The sequence below is a fragment of the Ovis aries genome, chromosome 23 (genome assembly GCF_016772045.2).
Source record: "Ovis aries strain OAR_USU_Benz2616 breed Rambouillet chromosome 23, ARS-UI_Ramb_v3.0, whole genome shotgun sequence".
Taxonomy (NCBI): Eukaryota; Metazoa; Chordata; class Mammalia; order Artiodactyla; family Bovidae; genus Ovis; species Ovis aries.
In genome coordinates, this window is record NC_056076.1 from 22,778,322 (window position 1) to 22,796,066 (window position 17,745).

General features: G+C 38.3%; 1 protein-coding gene and 1 non-coding gene across 29 annotated transcripts in view; one reads left to right on the top strand and one right to left on the bottom strand.

The window, feature by feature from the left end:
- The window catches only part of DTNA (dystrobrevin alpha), a 433,908-nt gene that overhangs the window by 286,671 nt on the left and 129,492 nt on the right, over positions 1 to 17,745 (bottom strand). The window lies entirely within an intron of this gene.
- Positions 12,057 to 12,159, top strand: LOC114110511 (U6 spliceosomal RNA). Its single transcript, XR_003586763.1, has one exon. It is a non-coding gene; the product is annotated as a U6 spliceosomal RNA (small nuclear RNA).

Consider the following 17,745-nt stretch of genomic DNA (forward strand, 5'->3'; position numbering starts at 1 on the left):
CTGAGCAACTTTCACTCCTTGGGATAGCTCACTTTTCATAGCTTTAGCCACTTATACACAAATGATTTTTAAATCACGTCTCTATACAAGATATCCCCCTCTCTGCCGGTTTATCCAAGTGCCTAATGAACATTGATTATCCCACGAGAGCTTCTAATTCAGTGTCCAAAACTGCCATGTTCACCCTTCCCATACTTGAACATTTCCCACGTTCCCCATCATCACGAATGACATTGCCATGTATCCTATTGCCACAGCCAGAACCTTAGAACCATTCTTGATCTCTCACTTTTCCATACCCCCTGTCCAGTCTCTAAACAGTACTGATTCTATGTATGAAATATCACTTGCATTTATTCTCCCTTTTCTTTCTCACTACAATCATCATTGCATCTTCCTTAGAAGATTAGTCTCTAAGGTTTCTTGCTTGGGATTTGTGGTGTATTACCTTTTTGTTGTTCTGATTTGGGGTCTTTGCTCTCTAGCTTTTCTTACAGACTGTGGCAATAGTGGTTCTTCTAAAATTCACATTGACTAATCTATTGTTGTTTAGTCACTAAGTTTTGTCTGACTCTGTTGTGCCCCAGTCAGGCTCCTCTGTCCATGGGATTTCCTAGGCAAGAACACTGGAGTGAGTTGCCATTTCTTTCTCCAGTGGATCTTCCTGACCCAGGGATCAAAGCCAAGTCTCCTATATTGGCAGGTGGATTCTTTACCACTGAGCTACCAGGGATGCCCAACTAACTCATTGCCTGATCTTAACTCCTGAATGGTTTCTCATTGCTGCAGTATACATTTAACCACTTTAAAATAGTCATAAATGGGCTTCCCTAGTGGCTCAGTGGTAAAGAATCTACCTGGCAAGGCAGGAGACATAGGTTTGATTCCTGATCTGGGAAAATCCTACATGCCTCAGAGAAATTAAGCCTGTGCACCACAACAATTGAGCCTGTGCCCTAGAGCCCGCAAGCTGCAAGTACTGAGCCCATGTGCCACAACTACTGAAGCCCACTCATTGTAGAGCAGGAGAAGCCATGCAATGAGAAGCCTGGGTGCTGCAATTAGAGAGAGCCCCCGCTCTCAGCAACTAGAGCAAAACCCGCATGCAACATCGAGGATTCAGCCCAGTCAAATAAAGTAAAATAATAAAACAGTCATAAAGACCTTTCATGATATTTCTATCATCTAGTGTTAATATGCATCACTCATTACAATGCATTTTATGCTTCAGTAATACTAAATTATTTTCAGTTACTTGAGCACATCATCTTTTTGTACCCCTCCAATACTTTTAAACAGATGCTTGCTCCTTCCAAAATATTATTTTGCGTTCGTATTGTGCACCCCACCCCCCAAATCTGCCTGTCACACTTGGGAGCCATCTTTCAACTTCCAGCTCATTTCTCATTCCCTCTGTTAACCCTCTGCCCCCTCTGTGGTGCCTTTTGGGGTTTATGTTGCGGCATCTGTCACATGAAATCATGATGATTTGCTTCTGTGTTTGGCTTTTTCCAGCACTCCGTGAGCTTCCTGAAGACAGAGAATGCATCCATAGACCTCCGACAGCAACTAGCACAGCGTTGGTGACCAAAGCAGATAGTGAATAAATAAAAAATAGAATTAAAAAAAGATACAGACTCTTCATTACCAAAGGGTCACTTATTTGACCCATGATTTTACAAACGTGAAAAATGCTGAGTCAAAACTGCAAGTAATTGTTTTTTAATATCCCAGCATAAAAACCAGCATCCACTGATCTGAAATCCTCTCTTTATTCACAACACAAAGCCCTTGAAAACATCAAAGATACTATTTCCTAACAATGAATGGCTGGGTCTAAGCTTCTCAAAGTGACACAGGCAGAATAGTGAAAACTGATTGAGAAACTCAGAGCATTGTAATGCTTGCCGCAGAATTATGACCCATCCCCCCAGCCTTTGAAGGGCATGCTTCCATTTGCCTGTTCTGTGTGTAGAAAATTATCTGATACTGTGTTTGCCTAAAACCACGATTTACAGTCACTATTGATTTAAAATGCTTTACAGACTCATTTTTAATCCTTCTACCCCTAGGTTTTCCTTATCAAAAGCAATTTCATGATATTGCCTACAAATAATGCAAAGCAGGATGACCTCCGTAAGAGAAAGTAGTTGAGGCTGGCAAATCATTGCAGTAAAGACTGAAGAATGGCTGCCATGGACTTTTAAAAAGCCTCAAGATGTAACAGAACAGAACGTGACTGGGTGCTATTCTTGGTCCTTGTGTTCCTGGACAAAGTTGATCTCTCTAGGCTGTGTCTTTCTTCTTCTGTCAAACCAACAGCCTGTACTAGTCACTAACTGATGTCTAAGCCTACTCCTTAGCTATAAAATCTGGTGACTCAATCCAGAGCTGAGCTTCTCTGGACTCAGTATAATATTAGAAAATTCATTATCAAAGAGGTGGGGGAGTGTGCAGAGGAGTAAGATCTCATCAAAATGTGCATGCTTGTTTTTAAAAGCAATGGGAGTGGAGTAGGAAGGCTGACTCATTCTAATTGATTTATGCACTGAGAACTCTCCCAGTCATGATTAATTCTCATGGGTATAATGTCTTCATTTAGATGAACACATAGAGTATTTCATAATTATAAAGTAAGAGCAAGGTGCAATGGTGGGGAATTGTTTACAAGTAAGCTGAGCACACCAAAAATGTCAAAGTGTAATGACATTTACTGGTAAGTGTAAGTGCTGCCAAATTAAGGACAACATTCCCTTGTTAATCATTCCTCAGTATAGCTAACTGCCTGGAGAATCCCATGGATAGAGGAGCCTGGCAGGCTACAGTCCATGGGCTCGCAAGAGTGGGACACAACTTATTGGCTAAACCACCACCATCGCTAATCACAGCATGGACAGAGAAGATTCTCCCTGGTTCTTTCTATTTCTGTAGTGATGAAGCATTACAGAATATGGTTGGTTTCTTAGGTGCCGCCTGACTATAGTTATACATCTATATGTCCTTCAAGGAGGCACAATTCTTCCAAGATTTTTCTTTTCTAAAAGAGAAAGGTTCTGAGGAAAAAAATAAGCACCTACAAATCAAGATTTATAGATCTCAACAACTGAGATTGGAGAATGGGATGACATTTTTCTCTGCCTGATGAATTTTCATTACAGGGGAATGAACTGGTCTACAAGGCTAGAAAGGACTTGGACTAGAACACACTACCTCCCAGTGTAGATGATGAGAACACTAGTAGAGAAATGTGTGTAAGCAAGTAGAGCCTCTGGTTCCCTCTAAGGATCCAAGAATTGTTAATATCCAAAAGAAGAAATTTTAATGGGCTGAGATATGTTTTTATAAATTCTAGGCATAATTTTGGAGAAGGCAATGGCACCCCACTCCAGTACTCTTGCCTGGAAAATCCCATGGATGGAGGAGCCTGGCAGGCTACAGTTCATGGACTCGCTACAAGTCAGATACCACTGAGCGACTTCACTTTCACTTTTCACCTTCATGCATTGGAGAAGGACATGGCAACCTACTCCAGTGTTCTTGCCTGGAGAATCCCAGGGATGGGGGAGCCTGGTGGGCTGCCGTCTATGGGGTCACACAGAGTCGGACACAACTGAAGTGACCTAGTAGCAGCAGGCATATTTTTATGTACTCCACTGGAAGTTTGTATAGTAGAGAAGTATTGTATAATTGTATAATATTTATATAATACAGAAGAAAATAATCCCTTATATATTAATATTTAAAGATATCTACAATTACTATTTTCTTCTAGGCTTTTTTATCAGTATACCAATATCACCATAATTATGACCAACAGATCAAATTAGTGTCTTCTTTGTTATTGTTACATTATGACATCACCATTTTCCCCAAACTGTTTATACTTTTCATAGGTATCATTCTACTATGTGCAATATGATGAGCTCATAAGTTCTTCACATGCATTTCTTATGGAATCCTCTCAGTCCTAAAACATGTCCTTATTATTGTCCTCATTTAATAGATGAGAGTAACATATTAAAAAAGGTTAAATGAACATTACACAATTTACATGGAAGGTATTTGGGTTAGCTTATAAGAGAAATGGACAGGCTCACATGCATAAACGACCATGTGGTATTTTATTGAGCCGATTGACCAGAGTGTTCTCAAGTATTACCTTTCTGACTGCATTATTACTCATGAGGCCCTCCCCTGTCTCCATTCCCCTGGACCTACTAATTTTTTAAGTGTGTGTCAAAGTAAACCATCTATGCACTGGCACAAGAGACGAATGACCACACCCCACACCCCAAATGGTGCTCTGTGTGATCATCCAATAGTGAGGAAATGCTTTCTTTTTTTCTCTTTTTGTAAAATATATTGTTTCAGAGAACCCATGCACCATGTGGGAGGAATAACAGACATCTGGATTATAAGTCAGGAGACCTGGGTTAGAGACTGCCAATTAGACAGATCTGTTCTGGCCTTTTATATTAATCTCTCAAGCCTCAGTCTCCCAAGATGACTAAAGACTTCCACAAGGGCAACACCAGCCCTAGGAGTGATGGTTGTTCTGATTCTCCCAGTTCCTATAAAGACAGCCTCACAGACAAGATCTTTAGGCTACAGAAGTCTCCTTATGTACTTGGCCAATAGCCTTGGTTGCTAGAAAAGGACGACTGGAGACATAAACACATTGTAATCAAGCACAACCTTATTGCTTAACTATTTTGTCAAGAGTCCTCTCATGCAAACTATAGGAAAGAGAAAACTTGCTGATAATAAAACTAAGTAAAATCCAATGTGACCTGACTGATAGCAACAGATATAAATCTGGGCAAAACTGGAGCACAGATAAAAGGATATCATCAAAGTCTCTGAAAAAAAAAAAAAGAGTTTCAAATGCCCCTAAGAAATGTTACTGTTTATTCCATTATTCTCAACAGTCTTGTTCAACATTCCTGATAATGTGAAATTTTACTTCCTATTTTCAGCATTGAGTGTTTCAACATTAAAAACATACAGGACAGTGCAAAGTCATATTCAGTCAATAAATACCATTATCTGCTTGATTATAAGAAATAGTGGAGCAATGACTCACACCTGAGTGAAAAATCACAGATGAAGGAAGCAAGAATGATACCCCAATGAGATAGATGAATGGTATTATGAAACAAGGAGGTAACTTGGGCAGTCACAACAAAAAAGGAAATTGACAGATCATAGCATTTTCCTTTACAGTAAAGAAAGTTTATAATATCATCTTGAGAAATAAATGTTTTCCCAGCACAAATTCCTATAAGAATTGTATGGCATAGTCCCTTATTCTCAAGGTATCAAGTAACAGCACAATGTTATCCCAGTTGCTCAATATCATTCTTTCTGTCTTTTCCAGAAGTGCCATGTCTTATGGCAAACTTGAACAGGACTCAGGGGCATAAAATGAAATAGTTCCTCAGTAATGACATTATATATGTACAGAGAGGGAAGGGAAGGATTAAGACAATGAGGTCTAGGTACGTGATTTAACTTACTATAGCAGCTGGAGAAGCTGTGCTGGTAAACTCTTGCTAGCACAGTCAATTCAAGGTTAAATCTTTCGATAGCTGCTGAAAGTGCCGACATTCTATGTAGCTGATTGAAGAAAGATCTATACGCTTAAATAATAGGTGAAAAGGTGCCATGTTGACATTCTCATGGAAAAACATATTCTCATACAGGGACGGGTCATTCCAATACACAGATGAATAAACTTTTTTTCAAAAGAAAAAAAAAAGTGACAACTCTGCTCTTATGATTTTATAAGTTCCTTAAAGCATGAAAGAAACAATTTGGGTTTAGACATTTTAATGGCTATGTCTCACCTTTATAACCCACTCCAGTATTCTTGCCTGGAAAATTCCATGGACAGAAGAGCCTGGCAGGCTACAGTCCAAGGGGTCACAAAGAGTCAGACACAGCTGCATAGCTGAGCATGCACACACACTCACCATTAGAGCATCTGAATCTATAAAAGAACCTAAGACATGTCTTCATCAGATATCTGAATATCTGAATAGACAGAGATGCTGATGAGTCCACCAGGGTGTTAAATACTTCAAGTAGAATTACTGAGAATTATTCATTTGAATACTAGAGGATGTATATTTTATTTTTAGCATTGCTAAAGTAAAGTCTTTCCTCCAGGATGTAGTTTGTAAAAGGTAGAACTACTTATTAAGGCCACTCCTGATTTTGACAGCAAAACTGAGTCATCATCATGGCTCAGGTTGCCTATATTTTTTTTTTTTGAGGATATGAAGATATTTCCAATTTACCTGAATACCAATCCAATTATTTAGATATATAAAATGAGGAAGGCAGCTCTTTTTAATAAGATTTAAAATTGGAACTGAATCTATCAAAAGAGCATAATGTTTGAGTAGCTTCATTAAGGATTGAGGAAGTTTTCTGGTTTCTCCTGAATTGGCATCATAGCCACTTCATAAAGTAAAAAATACATAGGAACCCCTATTCTTGTGATCCGTCTAACTAGGCATTATGGAATCAGTTAAATGTTCTAATGTTTTATGAACAGACACTTGAAGTATTCCCATTCTTATCAGACTCCATTCTGGCCTTCTTTAAAATCATTGTCCAGGGTGACTGATATATTTAACATGCATGTCTTGTCCCTCTTACTACATAAAGCTATGCTTCTTGAGAAAAAGAGATTTGTAATCAAAGGAAATTCTAAAGGATACCAGCAGCAACTTGGGAGGATGAGACGTTTTTGGAGAAACAAGGTGCATCTTCCTGGAAATTTGGAGAAAATACTCTTATGCTAATGAACCAAAGATTTATTATGGAGTAAATGAAAATATGGGCTTTCCCGGGTGGCTCAGTGGTAAAGAATCTGCCTGCTAGCGCAGGAGACACAAGAGACTCCTTGTCTCTTTGTGGATTAGAGCCTTAGATCAGGAAGGCAGGAGGAAATGGCAACCCACTCCAGTATTCTTGCCTGGAAAATCCCATAGAAAAGGGGGCTACAGTCTACAGGGTCACAAAGAGCTGGACACAACTGAAGGGCCGAACACACAAGCACATGCAAATACATGAGACTTCAGAAGACTTGGTATACACAGCAGACCATTTCAAACTCTGGCTCTGGATCACGGGTCCTGCAAGTATGCATTTATTGCTTTATTTGGCTTTGCTTACTTTGGTGGAAAGTTATTTGTTGTGAAACAGTGAAAGAACACAGTAAATTAAATCTGATTGTCCTTTTATGTTATATTTTGAGAACATGTACCATTTTAAGACCTAGGTGACTCTACAGATTTTATAGTGCCAAGACTTAAATTTGTTTTACTGAAGTTACAGCTATATCAAATCGATTTCTAAAAAATTAATGTAAAACAATCTGAGAGCCCTCCAGTGGTCAAAATAATATATGCAAATACTCATAGTTATTTACTCAATATGCCTCCCCTATCCTAAGAACTTAAAAAAATTTCAGTCTTCCTTTCATAAAAATGCTTGCTTTGATTACTTTCTGATAGCACTATTATATCATATAAATTGTTTTTTTAAACACTATGGGAAAACAGATGTTTATCTAAATCGGTTAAATAAAAAAACAGAAAACAACAGTCCAAATCACCCATTTATCAATGAGAGATTTTGAGCAGTCGCTAGAAATTAAGCATGTAGGGCAATTCCAAATTTTGTCCAGATATGAGTAATTTAATTTCTTCCCGTGCAGCCATTGAGAGAAATGTGGCTGGATAATAGAACCACTCAAGATAAAGAAAGAATCCAGTCAACACAAGCTGTGTCTGCCTTTAAGCACAGAGTTGTATTTCAGTGTGCATATTCCTAGACTTACAAAAGCATTGTGTTTGTGTATTCCTAAATTGTAATTCCGATGGCTTGCATAAGAAATGTGTTGGCTTGTCTTTTAGCACACACATATCTAAGCCAGGCACAGTACTTTCATGTGCTTCATCTCTTGATTACCAGTAATGGTTTGGCAGAAAGCCTGGAATAACGTTTCTGCCTTGAAAATTGACAAGCTCTAACATTTACCCAAATGCTGCAGTACTGATTGGTGGGGGTTTTGGTTTGTTTTAATTAAATCCCTATGTTACTTTATTAGAAAGTAGAGCTTATTTTAAAAACTCCCACACACATTTAGACTTATACATTGGTGCTCCACATAGGATTAAGATTTTTTTTTCTCTTTTGGCAAATCTGGAACTATATATCGCATTGGTGAAAAAGCTTGTTCAAGTTTATTTTGCTTACAGAAAACCACGAATGAACTTTTTGACCAATCCAGTACTTAATTGAGCTTCTCAGGTGGCACTAGTGGTAAAAAGCCCTCCTGCCAATGCAGGAGATGTAAGAGATGCAGGTTTGATCCCTGGGTCAGGAAGATCCCCTGGAGAAGGGCATGGCAACCCACACCAGTATTCTTGTCTGGAGAATCCCATGGACAGAGGAGCCTGGTAGGTTACAAAGAGTCAGACATGACTGAAGTGACTTAGCATGCACACAATATTTAATTATTACAGTCTGAAATCTTTATGTACCTTCCCCTCAAAGTGTTAGCACTCAAGCTGTGTCCAACTCTTTGTGAACCCAGGGACTGTAGCCCACGAGGCTCCTCTGTCCTCGGAATTCTCCAGGCAAGAATACTGGAGTGGGTAGCCATTCTTTTCTCCAGACTCTCAAAGACTTCCCTCAAAGGCCTGTCCCTCTGAGAAATCAGGGTTAAAATGCTAAGAAAAAATTTTATGTTCTATAATTTCATTTCATAATCAGAATCTGTTGCTTGTTTTCTAGTTTTAAGCAGAAAGTAAATGCTTTTTTCCCTTTTGTATATTAATGTATGCAGACTTACCACATCAATATGCCCTACATTAAAAAAAAAAAAAAGTCAAGTTTAGTTAGTATCTGTGAATGACCTTTAAGAAATTCAACCTCCGGCAAGAAATGTTATGGGTAATTCTCAGAAAGCACACTCTAGTGGAGTAAGTTATTGCCTAAGACAAAAGCAGGCATTTCTGGAAGCTACACAGTGTCTTTGAGGCCACTGGGGTACCATATAGGAGACCGAAGCAATAATTTACCCTGGTGCAATAAAAAATTCAGTGTAACTTGCACACCAGGATCTTCTGCCTCATTAAGTTAAACATTTCCCTCATGTCATTTTTAAGGAGAGATTATCATACTATAAATCTAAATAACTTAGATTTATCTTCTGGTGTCTGGTAAATGGTTACACAGCATATTTTTCAGCATTATACATGTTTGGGTGCTAGGCAATTTCAGAATGTAGATATAACTGACTTCATAATTTGGCACATGAGATAAAGCCAAAATTCTGCTGTGTGATTATTCACAGAGTTCTAAAGCAGGAACCCAGCAGTGCTGAGAAAAGATCTTCAGATCTTCCTGCAGTGAATTTTTAGAGGTGTTGCTGACATCAATATAGTTCCTGAATCTTATTAGAACCCCAGGGAAAAATATAAACAAAAATCCATCAGGAGAAATGTGTGCTAAGAATTTACGCTGTCTACAACTTTGATTGAATCATTGTTATTTCTATGGAACCCAAAGAAGATATATTTCCCATATAATTTTTTGTTAAAAATGTATTGATTTATCTCAAACTCTTAAAATCAAGGGAGGAGAGGCAAATAAACGAAAAGCAGAATAAATTAGTGGAGTGGACAAGGTGATGAAAGGACACGAGCTCCCTGTCACACCTAAACACCCTGATGCTTGGAAGGGAACCTAATATCTTAGGATTTTCTTTGAATAGAGTTGCTGGGGGTATAAATTTTCATGGAACAAATTGGTGCATTTTAAATGGTCACAGTACTTACCTGAATATAACACACTTTACATAGAAAAAGATGGACATTTTGCTTTTCTTAGTCTATTATCCTTCTTCTTGCACAGAAAAGTTCCTATAGACAGTAACTTTAGTAGAGCATCTTTTGAAACCCAACAATCTCTTTCTCCTTCTTAAGTTTTAAACATTTTGAACTTAAAGGAGGTGAACCAAGAAAGAAAAATTAAGAAACAGGTGTTGAATTTGAAGATGAGTTCACTTTCCACATGGTCTTCATAAAGAAAGGATAATTGAGTCTAATGAATTATTAATGTATGATCATATTCTAAAGTGGAATAACAGTTTTAGAGTTTCTAATAAAAAGGGTATAATAGTGCAAACCCCTTTTGAGTCCTGGGTTCTGCTGAATACAGCCAGGCTTCTTATAAGAGGCTATATCACAATTTATACCCTGCCGCCACTGCTGCTGCTGCTAAGTCGTTTCAGTCGTGTCTGTCTCTGTGCGACCCTACAGACAGCAGCCCACCAGGCTCCTCTGGCCATGGGATTCTCTAGGCAAGAATACTGGAGTGGGTTGCCATTTCTTTCTCCCTGATATCCCTCAGCAGAGTTAAACAATGTTATTGGATTCCCTATCAGTTTAAGATTTGATTTCTACTGGTGTTTAAAATCAATGTCATTTATCAAGAGAATACATAGCACCCAAAGGTAAAGATATTTTTTAAAGTCCTTATAATTCTCAACTTTATGTGCTCAAAGTATTATATAAGCTATTACATGATCACACTTTTAATTATTAATACACTGGAGTAGGGGTGATTTAATCCAGAATTTACCAAGTGAATTAAAGTATGTATTAAAAATGATATACACAAATAATGTTGATATACGTGCTTGGTGGTTTAGTTGGTAAGTCGTATCTGACTCTTGTGACCCCATGGACTGTAGCCTACCACGCTCCTCTGTCCATGGGATTTTCCAGGCAAGAGTACTGGAGTGAGTTGCCATTTCCTTCTCCAGGGGATCTTCCTGACCCAGGGACTGAACCCATGTCTCTGGCTTGGCAAGTGGATTCTTTACCACTGAGCCACCTGGGAAGCCTATTTACAATATATACATTAGAAATGCATAGTTTTGAATAACATTTATATCACTCTGCTACTCTACTTTTTACCTTGCATTTAGTCTTAAACATTAACAAGGCAAAATTGGGAAATTCAAAGATTAATGAGGTATTTAAAAGATGAAAAAAATTATTAAGCCTATATTTTAAGGTCTTTGGGATTTTTTACTTACATCAGCAAAAACAATTTACGTGTTCAGGAGTGATAATTCTAGGAAATTCTCTATGAAACAGGAAAACAGATGAGGATCCTAGGTCAGATGAACTTGGGAAGTGCATATATACCATGTTGCTCTCTCGGCGATTTCTTTGACCTTTGCATTAAGGGCTCTTAAAGTTTTACACTTTAAAGTTTTCCTAAAGAAACATGTTTGCTATTCTTTAACACAGCACTTCTCAAGCTAATTTGAGTATATATATGTATATAATAGGACTTCCCTGGTGGCTCAGATGGTAAAGCGCCTGTCTACAATGCGGGAGACCCGGGTTCGTTCCCTGGGTTGGGAAGATCCCCTGGAGAAGGAAACGGCAATCCACTCCATTACTATTGCCTGGAAAATCCCATGGACAGAGGAGCTTCGTAGGCTACAGTCCATGGGGTCACAAAGAGTCAGACACACACATATATATGTATATATAAGTGAGTGAGTGCAAATTGCTCAGTCATGTCTGACTCTGCGACCCCATGGACTATACAGTCCATGGAATTCTCCAGGCCAGAATCAGAATACTGGAGTGGGTAGCCTTTCCCTGCTCCAGGGGATCTTCCCAACCTATGGATTGAACCCAGGTCTCCCGCATTGCAGGAGGATTCTTTATCAGCTGAACCACAGGGGAATCCTGTATATACATATATAATATTTTTTCAATTTCTAAGTGCCTCATTAACCTTTGAATTCCCCAGTTTTACCTTGTTAATGTTTAAGACTAAATGCAAAGCAAAAAGTAGAGTAGCAGAGTGATATAAATGTTACTCAAAACTATTTATTTCTAATGTATAATATAGATTGCCATTCCTCTGTGGCATTTTCCTTCATCCTAGTCCTTTTCTTTTGCCCCCTGGGAAAAGCAGGTACTGGGGATTTAGAATTACATTGTTACCTTTTTCTCCTGCTTAGTTAGGCAGCACATATACTAAAAGTGGAACATACAGAGATTAGCTTAGCTGCTGCACAAGGATGACACGCAAATTTGTGAAGCAGTCCATATTTTTATACATGTGGAATCTAGAAAAGTGGTACAGATGAATCTATTTACAAAGCAGAAATAGAGACACAGATGTAGAGAATAAATGTATGAAGACTAAATGGGGAAACAGAGGGTGTGATGAATTGGGAGACTGGGATTGACATACACTATTCCAACTATGTATAAAATAGGTAGCTAATGAGACCTACTGTATAGCACAGGCAACTCAATGCTCTGTGGTGAACTAAGTGGGAAGGAAATCCAAAAAAGAGGGGATATATGTATATGTGTGACTGAGTCACTTTTCTGTACAGCAGAAGTTAACACAATATTGTAAAGCAACTAAACTCCAATAAAAAATAAATTTAAACATGTTAAAAAGTTACCATTTTCTCTATTTCTTTCTTACACATGATCAGTTCTTAGAGATGGCTAAGTGTTAGCACTGCACATTGACTCTCTACATTCTATAGAAATTAACTTATCAGAGGTTCTTTTTCCTTCCCAGAACTCTCCATGGGCAGGACTCCCTGAGAGGTAAGTGTGGGCACAGATAAAATGCTAGGATTCCAAAGGCCTGGAGAAACTATGGCTGGAAAAGTCACAGTCACTCTGGAAATGGTGAAGATTCAGAGAGCCAAAAAAGTCTCAGTGGGGCTCGGAGCTAAAGGACGAAAACAGACAAGAGACGTTAGCATCAGATCACAAGTAGATTGCCTACCTGTTACCAAGTACGGATCAAATACTGTTCAAAGATACAGAAGAATTTCAATCTAGATCTCTGGTCTTCTGGGGGTTGAGGGGCTGCCTGTCATCCATGACTGTGAAATTCATTAGAGCTCTTCATAAATATTCCAGGTCTTTCTCTTTCCAGGGAAGTGGCAGGACTGTGTTACTCATCCAACTGAAGACTGAAGTTAGGTGTGACCACATGGCATGCTTTGGCCAAGGAAGTGTGAGAATAAGGAACATGGGTCATTTCCTGGTAAAGGCAAAAATTTGGAGGAGGATCTCCAGTGAACCCTTGACAAGCACTTTGCATGAGTGGGAAGGAAACATTGTTTTTTTTTGTTTGTTTGTTTTTTTTTTTTTTTATAAACCACTGAGATTTAGAGGTTAAGTGTTATCTTAGGAGACCATGTCTAGTATATCCAGAGAACTTCATATGTGTGCATCTTAGTTTTATCATACAGGAAAGAAAATAACAACATATGTCTCTTACCCACAAAATACTATGAAACATTGGATGCATTTTAGGAAAGACTTGTTACACTTATCTGAGGTGTTAAAAACAACATCTTTTGATGAGTAGATATATTTCTACAAATGTGTTGTAATGAACCATCTAAGACTAGAAAATTCAATGCATGAGAAGATAAATTTCATTCAAAATTAGTCTGCATCTTTTAATAAAATTAATAAAGGTATCTGTATTCTTGAACTATGACTAATTCAGTGAATTCATTTTTTTCAGCATCCATAAACCTGTGTGCTTCCACATTACCAAGGAAAGGGGTACGAAAGTAAAGTGAGACTAAAAAGGAGAAATAATAAAAATAACTACTGCTCTCTTGAAAATACACAGAGATTTACGAAGCTTTCATGACTCAGGGTGTCTCTGAGTCATCCTAATGCCAGATTTATTTTGCAAGAATGCAGAGTCCAGCTTTATTTATGCAAATGAACCTACTTCTATTTTATGTTATGATACAACACAGTCTCCTATGTAATAAAAATACATTTTCTATTTAACTATTTTTTAGCATTTGTTTAGGTCTCTTTAAAATATTCTATAATATAATATCTGTTAAATATTTATTTAAGAATAAAAGCAATCCTTAAAATTTTAAAACTTAGATTTCTGAGAGAAATACACTAATTGTTGGGAAAAGGCAAACTGACTTTTTAACAAATGTGGAGATTAGTACAAGTAAATTAAAAATACAAATGAGAGAGTAATATAAGGTAATTTGTAAATTACACCCATTGTTTTAACAGGACATACTCTGGTGTCAGTGTCTGGTGAAGGGGTCGAAGTAAATCATTTCATTGTTTAGCACAAGCACAGCTAAGGCATGAAGTAGGAGCTTGACAGGGATTTGTTAAATTAGTAAGAAAAATCAGCTCAGCTACTTGGAGGTTACAATGTAAAATCAACCAGATTTCAAGAGCTAGTCTCAATTTCTTTCACTGAGGAGGCAAAAAAATAGTCAATTTTATATTTTTATATTTTGTGATGGAGAGATTTAGGGTCTTATCTAAATATTGACTTTGATCATTTGATCTGATTCAAAACATTTTTAAGATTAAATTTTGACCCTATCCACTTTATAGAGATTTTGTCTTTGTGGAGGTAAAAGAGCCCTATATAAGAAAAAACAGAAACCAGTTTTCTTAGTTTTCTAAATCTCAGGACTTGGCATATCAAAGGCATACAACAAGTGTGTGAAAAATTTATAAGTGATCTGAGGAATATGAAATTGGTTAAACATCCTCAGAATAAATAAACTATATTTTCTCCTCCTCTGATTCACACCAACTATATTCAATTTATAATAAATAAATTTTTTTTTACTTAGCATAGCAGAAAGATTAATATTGCACTTCAAGGCCTCAAAATTTTTAGGAAAAAATGTAACCAACTTTAAGATTTTAGGGTCACGATATCATATCACATAAGCAAGCTTTCCTTCTAGCACATACTGGGATCTGAAAATAATCCAGTGTTTTCTAATGGTTCAGATTCAGGCTGTCTGCAATGAGATGATTTTAATTTAGTTGAGTCACAGGGACTTTTTCCATGTGTGCTCTTCAGCATTCTCAGCTAAATTTGTTGAAACAAGTCTGTTTTCCAGCTCTATGACTTTCTTTTTTATTATTAATCTGATAATATACGGCTAATTTATTGTATTTACACTTCTATCATCTCTTTCATCACACTCAAGGTTTATAGTCTCATTTGGCAAAAATGAAAATAGATAGCATCCCATCTACCCAAACAACAATAACCAAATGAACATTTTTTCTGGCTGTACCATGAAGCATGTAGGGCATTAGTGCCCTGATCAGGGATCCAACCCTTGCTCCTTGGGGTAGAAATGCAGAGTCTTAATGAGTGGACCACCAGGGCATTCCTCAGACATTTTTAATTGACACTGAAGACTATGAAAGATCACTATTCTAGATAAGAAGTTTAAGGTCAAAAGAATAATGATATATAGAAAGAAAAAGAATAAAGCAAGAAAGGAATTGTTGAGAAAAAATTCCTTGAAATAGTCACCCGTTCATTCCTTAAATATGCATTCAAAGGTTTCTATGGTGTCAGTTACTGAGAATACAAAAATGAGTAAGACACACTGCCTGCCATCAGGGATTCCCAGAATAGTGGTGAGCTGCAGGAGAGCCCAGCCTAGCGCCTCTGCCTGGAGAGCAGCCTCCCGGACCCTGAGGAAGCAAATTAAAGCACATGTAACCCAAAGCAATGGCCCCCCCCCCCCACTCCAGTACTCTTGCCTGGAAAATCCCATGGACGGAGGAGCCTGGTGGGCTGCAGTCCATGGGGTCACTAAGAGTCGGACACGACTGAGTGACTTCACTTTCACTGTTCACCTTCACACATTGGAGAAGGAAATGGCAACCCACTCCAGTGTTCTTGCCTGGAGAATCCCAGGGACGGGGGAGCCTGGTGGGCTGCCGTCTATGGGGTCGCATAGAGTCGGACACGACTGAAGCGACTTGGCAGCAGCAGCAGCAACAACACAGTTAAAAGACAGTGAACATGACTTATGAGATCAACCTTGAAGCAGAATTAAGATTTGCCTGCAAAGGAGATAAACAATGGGCATTCTTGACAAAAGAAAAGAAAAAAAAGCTAGTAGGTAGACTAGCACAGACATATGATCCTGGATAGACTATTCTGGAGGCACCAATGATGTGAGATTAAAGTGTTGGTGATAACCAGTGATATAGTGGAGATAATGTTAGAGAAACAGGTTGAGGCTTTGTGACATACTGACACATTAAGGAAAGCATTTTGAAGGGGATAGTGAGCTATAACAGACTTTAAAGTAGGGGGGCAATCCACTCGTATCTATGGTTTTTAGAAGATGGGTGTGTTGGTTTCAATATGGCGGATGTATTGGGGGTAGAGCCTAGAGGCAGGAGAAACACTGCAAGCCATAATAATACCCAAGGGAGGTGATGAAGACCTGAAGTAGAGCAGTTTCAGAGAATGGAAAGGAGGGAATTTATTTATCATAATTTGTTAAATGTGCTGATACATGATATAGGCCAAGAAAAAGCATGAATAGTCAAGGTCAACAGCTGACAGTTAAGGCAATGGGGGTGGCTTAGAAAGACTCAAGAGATTACTAAGAAAAGGGGCCAGCTAGGGACAAATAGAAGGGCTGTTAAGCATTGTTGACAGCTCAGATCAGGTTGGAACTCATGAATCTTCCAATCAGAAATTTACATTTTCAAAGTTCTCCACAAAAGCCTCAACAGATCAGGCCACAACTAAAATAAAAAATCAGAAAGAATGAGCTGGAATTATCAATGATATCAGCAGACTGCTGGATTTCTCTTTTAGAATAAAGAATCTTAAAAAAAATGACTATAAAAGCAGAAGAGTGACTTTTCATTTTTGGCAACAGTAAGAAGATAATTTGGACTGACACTCTCACTAAGGTAATTAAAAATATCTCAAATATAAAAACAGCAAAGAGTTAATGAGATGGGGAAGGCATGGAAAAATTCAAGAGAGAAGACTAGAACTTGGAGACAGACACTCATCTTTGAGAGCTTTTGCTCTTGACCATCTGAGTATCAGGAACAAAAGGTCTGATCAACCAGCTGTACAATAAACAGCCTTATGGGTGTTCTTGTTGCTCAGTTGTGTCTTTTTGCGACCCCATGAACTGCAGTACACCAGACTTCCCTGTCCTTCACTATCCCCTGCAGCATGCTCAAACTCATGTCCATTGGGTGGATGATGCTATTCAGCCATCTCATCCTCTGTCACCGCCTTCTCCTGCCGCCTTCAATCTTTCCCAGTATCAGGGTCTTTTCCAAAGAGTCGGCTCTTCAAATCAGGTGGCCAGAGAATTGGAGCTTCAGCTTCTGCATCAGTCCTTCCAACAAATATTCACGGTTTATTTCCTTTAGGATTCAATGGTTTGATCTCCTTGCTGTCCAAGGATGTTGTGGGAATGCTAAAGCCCATAGTACTCGGGTGAAGACTTTAATAAACTAACCCAATTATTATTGGGGACTCAAAAGGCCATATCTTCCCTCAAGGTCAAAGTGAGTTCCAAATGAACCATCCCTCACACACATCTGCAGCCTTGCTACTTGCACAAGGATAATCCAAGGAATCTTAGGTGCTGTCCTTTGACTCAGGTAGTTTTGATCAGATACTGTCAGAAGCAAACCCGAATCCCCTCTGGAGGAAACCAACATCACCACTAGGTCTCACCTGATCCCTACAAGTGATTTTAAAAATACTTTCCCAGCAGACAGTCAAAGAGATCCAAGCAACCAAGAAAATAAGACGCCGCGCATGAGAAGTGGCAAGAACAATAAGAATAGAAAGAAATCTTGGTAACTCTTGAGA